The 6109-nt window shown below is 36.7% G+C and overlaps 1 protein-coding gene across 5 annotated transcripts in view; it reads right to left on the bottom strand.

The window, feature by feature from the left end:
- LOC129764698 (sodium- and chloride-dependent neutral and basic amino acid transporter B(0+)) overlaps window positions 1–6109 on the bottom strand; it is a 294398-nt gene that overhangs the window by 187883 nt on the left and 100406 nt on the right. The window lies entirely within an intron of this gene.

Raw genomic sequence — 6109 nt, 5'->3', positions numbered from 1 at the left:
AGTGAGAGTTGAATGAAACACTGAAATTTTTGTGTTTTGAATGTTTCGCGCCTGAACACAGCAATAAAGTTCAAATGGTCAGTCTTTTAAATGAAGGTGGTTGTTATATCCTACACTATATACTTCAATTCAACCGACTTCTTTCACATTTCTGGAAACTCAGAAAAAATGAGTGGTTCCATAGTTGTGATACGCAGTGTATTACGGTATGTGAATGAACTAAAAAACTATTTATAGTAAAAAAATTAAAAGATTGAAATAATTGTGAACATTTTTTGATACATCTGTTTATTCTATTTCTGAGGAATGCCTCGAGTTGGTAGGCGAAGATCATATCGTAAAACATAAAAATCATTTTTCTAGGTGGATTAATTCAGTTTTCCTCACCACAAAAACTGCCAAAACTGATAACTGATAACATAACTTTCCTCAAATTAAAGCAACGTTTTCCTAAATGTCAGTATTACCCGCACTTCCCCTCCGGATGATCAGAATCTTTATATATAAAAACAATCGATGTGAAAATTTGTAGGGGAAGGCGGGGGAAGACGGCCACTATCTAGATTATTGAAACAATCAACTATTGGCCAATTATAATACATTATTTTAGTGTATTGCATTACCTTCAAATATGCATACCCAGTTTGGCGTGTGTATAGGTGCAACGTTATGATAAAACAACAAAAATAAACTTTTCAGATGGCGACGAGCACAGATTTATGAATTTGCTCGGTAGAAATTTAGCGTTTTAGTGGTGAATGTTTACATGACTCGTGAAACCAATGTTATAATGGTAAGCACACAGGTCTGGCACAATAGGTCAACTATTGTAAGAGATGTGATTTGCCACCATTTGGACGCACGCCACATCACTTGAATTGTTGATTGCATAACTTGAGGCGCATTCATGATAATTTTGATTTGTTTTTGATAATTATGTTAAGGGTTGCGCATTAGGCACGTTATAGGTAAATCAGGGACAATAACACTTCACGTCCCAAGTCACGCATAATCTGAACTACCCTGATCTTGATCTGTGGCACAATTTTGCCGCAAGCAATTATCCTCTATACGGCTAGAATCACAAGTTATTTTATGTGGCCGTCTCACCCCTAGTGGTGGCCAGCTCACCCGGCATGATTTTAGTAGATCATGTTGACATGAAGAAATGCTTCAATTTTGTATACATTGGGCCTGATTCTCGAATACACTTCACGGTGGAAACGAAATAAACGGCACGTCATTGAACTACGTTTTACGAGTTAGTGAAGTGTCGAAGATAATAATGAGTTTTCAGGCAGAATGAGCACTTTTCAAATAAATAATCATTAATGAAAATTAACTTCTTCGTATCAAACTGGTATTTAATGTGTGTGGAAAACTTTGTTTTCTTCATGTGATATAATAATCTCATACAAAAATTTCATCTGAAGATAATTTGATATTGGGCCTGATCACGAACATCACTGCCACGTACGCTTTCACGTCACTTACACTTCACTTAAAAAAAAATGTGTGTGAAAATGAACTCCGTGAAGTGAAAGTGTTCATTCCCGTTTATAAGAGACATGTTGGTTGCATAATGTCGGGTGTTTGAACGTTGTGTCGGTTGCATAATTTCGGACGTTTGAACGTTATGCAGGTAAAACTAATACAGCGTATGAGAGAATATTTCATTTAATTAATCATATATTTTAGAACGACAAGTTTGCGATTATACCTCTATGATTAGTTTGCTGAATCAAATGCTGGCTCAAAGATGAGGAGGAATACTTGGTTGCTCGGGAATAATGTAGTTGTTGAACATATGGGAATGTAATTCTACGCTAGAGATAAAACAAGACTATTATGTTCAATAATCGAAATCTCGCATACTCTTGTACTTAGCTCTGTCTTACTCGTTTTAATAGTGAGAAATATTTAGAATCATTTTTTATGAACTGTTTCTACAATTTAGATGAATAATAATATTTTCTATATCACATAACAAACCCGAATTTATCCACCTCACGATCAGTATAATCTGAGCTACTTCCATACGGGATTCTGAAGTTTATTCATCTTATCCTTCCCATTCTCGTGTAATTTGATATACGGGACATGAGTTTTGATTTAATTATTTAAACAGAAACTGGTCAGCAGCGTCAGTCAGAAGCATAATCCTTATAGAAAACATATGATGGGTTTCAAGGAATTTGAAAAAAGCGGAAAGTGATTCAGATTTTCTTTAGACGGAAAAGACGGAAATTATGGAAAAAGAACTAGAGAAGAATTTAAAAACAGTATCTTGTGAATGCTTTGACTCATTTTTTCCTTGTTTGAAACTTCTTATCACTTTTTTAATATTCTTTCATTTAAAGTATGTTTTCAAAACAATACCGTTGAAAATATCTATAACGTAAAAAGTTATAACTATCGTCCTGATTCTGGTCTGGGCCGCCAATTGTGAATGTTCGAATTACAAAAAACTAGCTCTGCAATGTTGGAAAAACTTTACAGTTATTATTTTATATTCAAAATATCAACAAATCAACATTATACATAATCAATCATGATCGTATTTGGACCAGTGGCCTCCATTGCCATTTTATGGTGTTGCAACTCTCTCTTATTCTAATCCTAAAAATAGAAACAAAAAAATTCTGTTCATTCAAGACAATCGGAAGTAGACCTCCGCCATGTTTCAATGGGCCTACGAGAACTACATTTTTAATCCTTAATTACATCCCATAGCGCATTTACCGAATCCAAATAAACAAATTTACGTCCTCTGGATACGTCAGAATTTCGTTTTAAAAGTGCCACCAGGCGGGTAAATTGCTGTTTGTTTATCTTTTGTTTCTTAAACAAGACAAGACAAGACCCAAAATGTTAGCAAAAAAGCTAAATAAACCCAAAATCAACTTACTCCATTCCGCGTGACTAGCTTTCACCATCTAAAACACAAGTGACAAATATACCTGTTTTTCTCCGTGACATGACAGTATCGTGGTATTTATAATAACACCTAGTTCATCAAAGTTGTCACGACGGATGAACTCTTCTGGATTCTACACACACGGTGACAGCCGTAATAAGGTTGTATACGATTCACTTCGTTTTCACCGTGAAGTGACGTTCGTGATCAGGCCCATTTTAATGGTAAGTTTAGTGGGAAACTAATCTCGTATACAGATGTCGACACCGAACCGTTGTCATCGCGAATATGTTTCATTCCGTTTCCACCGTAAGGTGTATTCGAAGTGTATTCGAGAATCAGGCCCATTGTGTTTGATTGTACTCCATGCTTAGAGTGGCCGACTTACCCCGTCCTCCCCTATGTAGTGGTTTTTGGGGTCGGGGAAGGTTCTCCTGATAGTCCGAGATCCCTCTCCCTCTCTGTTTCAAGAACTGGGGTGTGGTTGTGGTGCTGCCATACGAATGAAACACAAATTTCTGCATAACTCGAAAACTAATCAAGCAAATAAAACCAAATTTGGCATATAGAATTTTTATGGTGGTTCTACACTCTCTCATCTCTCTAAAGGGGATACTTAATAACTCGAGAACCAATCAACCAAATTGAACCAAATTCGACATGTGGAGGTTTTACGGGAAATGTTTCTAAGCTGGTTCGATACTCCTCCCTCTCTCGAAGGGGGGCTGCCATACAAATGAAACACAATTTTTTGTATAACTCGAGAACTAGTCAGGCAAATGGAACCAAATTTCGCATGTGTAGGTTTTAGGAGGCAGTAAAAGTTTCTTTTTTTCAAAAATTCATGCTTTAATCTGCAAAAATAGTTACAAATTTAATATTCAAAGCATTGCCTATCGCTAGTCACAACTTTTTTCCATCTTTCTGGGAATTCAAGGATCCCTTTGCGGAAATAATCGGCCGGTTTATCGGCTAACCACGAATCGATCCAATTTTTGACTTCATCAAAATTGGAAAAGTGCTGGTCAACCAGACCATGTTGCATCGATCGAAAAAGGTAGTGATCGGACGGAGCAATCTCTGGAGAATACGACGGGTGAGATAAGACCTCCCATTTCAGCGTATCCCAATATGTTTGACCGGTTTCGCGACATGCGGCCGAGCATTGTCGTGCTGCAAAATAACTTTATCGTGCCTTTACTCGTATTGTGGCTGTTTTTTCTTCAGTGCACGGCTCAAAGGTATCAATTGTCATCGGTAGATGTCTCCCGTAATGGTTTCATTCGGTTTTAGCAGCTCATAGTACACCACACCCAGCTGGTCCCACCAGATAGACAGCATACTCTTCTGGCCGTGAATATTCCGCGCGGCCGTCGATGTTGATGCATTGCCGGGGTATCCATACGTTCCCCGACGTTGAGGATTGTCGTAATGGACCCACTTTTCTTCGCCACGATTCGATGCAAAAAATAAACCTTTTTTTATGCCGTTGAAGCAGTTATTCGCACGTGAAAAAACGGCGTTCGACATATCGTGGCTTCAATTCATACGGCACCCAATATACTATCTTTCGGATCATTCCCATTGCTTTTAAACGATCGGATATGGTTTGCTGAGCTACTCCAAATGTATCTGCAAATTACTGTTGCATTTGTGACGAATCTTGATCGAGTGAAAAGCCTCCAATTCTTACTCTTCAAACTTTTTTGGCGGTCCGGAACGTTCTTCGTCTTCCAAGTCAATATTACCACTTTTAAATCGTGCAAACCACGTCTGACACGTTCGCTCAGTTGGAGCATGGTCACCATAAACCTACACCAAAATACGATGCCTTTCTGCAGCATTTTTCTTCATATTGAAGTAATGAAGTAACACTCCCCGCAAAAACACACTCGTTGGTACGAAATTCGGCATATTCGAAGTGGCAAAAAACTATGTTGTTTACGCTTCAATTTTTCGAAATATATTGAAAAAGACGCGCAATGACAATAGCTTTCCAGTGAATCTATGGAAATTCGATTCACTGAAATAATAATCAAGTTACACCATCTGTTGTAAAACCGAAGAAACTTACCGGTACACCATATAGAGACTTAAAAAAATTACTTAATTTACTGATTTGATACCTTATGCAACATTTTCCATAGCGTGATGAGATTTGGAGGCACTTTTCACGAACACATGAATACAATACAATTATAGATATTAGGATAATAACAAAGTATTAGAAAAGTAACAAAAAAGATTTTTTTAATCATTGGATATTTTCACGCCGCGCAGTTTCAACAAATTACATATCAATATATTTAAATAGAAATTAAACCAATACCAAGTCTCAAAATTCTAAAAAAAATGGAGGCGATCTGGCGTAGTGGTAACATCCATGCCTCTCACGCTAGAGGTCACGAGTTCAATTCTCACTCCCGACATTCTTCCAACAATGGAAGTAAAGGTGACGAGCCAGCCAAATGAGTTGAAAGTCACTATAATACAGATAAAAAAAAATTTTAAAAAATATGAAAATTTTACAAATATGTATTTTTTGTATCGCGCAACTCTGTTAATACTCTGAAAAAACCACATATCTAGGAAAGACATAGAAATATTGTTAAATACGAATTAGAGTAGCAGTGAATTTCTCTTCGAAAAAATTTCAATATTTAAAGATTTTTTTTAGTACTTAAATTTATGAAGAACTTTTTTTAAAATAATATTTGTCGATACAAAATAGTAAAACGCACTTTCAGTATTTTTTTCTAATTTTTATCTCGAGGCATGGCATGAACAACAAGGAAAAGTACGTTTTTTTACAATAGATACTATGTTGAACCTCATAGTCAAAATTTCTTATTTAGTACCCTATACAATATTTTCTATAGAGCGGGTGATTTGGTTTGAGGGCACATTTTACTACCATACCCAGCCAGGCCCTTTGGAACCTTTGGAACCAATTCAATCGTCTTCAAAGAACCAAATCAAGTGTTCTGGAACAATTGTCATACTCAATCTGATAGTAGATGCGATACCTTTGTTCAGGATCTACCAACAACAACACACAACAAACAAAAACAAATCGTGTATAGGGAAAAGAAAAAAAACCGAAAGGGAGAAGGCAACAGCTCAATTCATGTGTTTTATTTCCCTCCTCTGACACAAGCAGCTTTCCTTCGGATGACGCTTTTGTGGTACGGT

Source organism: Toxorhynchites rutilus, chromosome 2, assembly GCF_029784135.1.
Source record: "Toxorhynchites rutilus septentrionalis strain SRP chromosome 2, ASM2978413v1, whole genome shotgun sequence".
Taxonomy (NCBI): Eukaryota; Metazoa; Arthropoda; class Insecta; order Diptera; family Culicidae; genus Toxorhynchites; species Toxorhynchites rutilus.
Note: the sequence above shows the minus strand (reverse complement) of the source record. Positions and strands in the feature narration are given on the sequence as shown.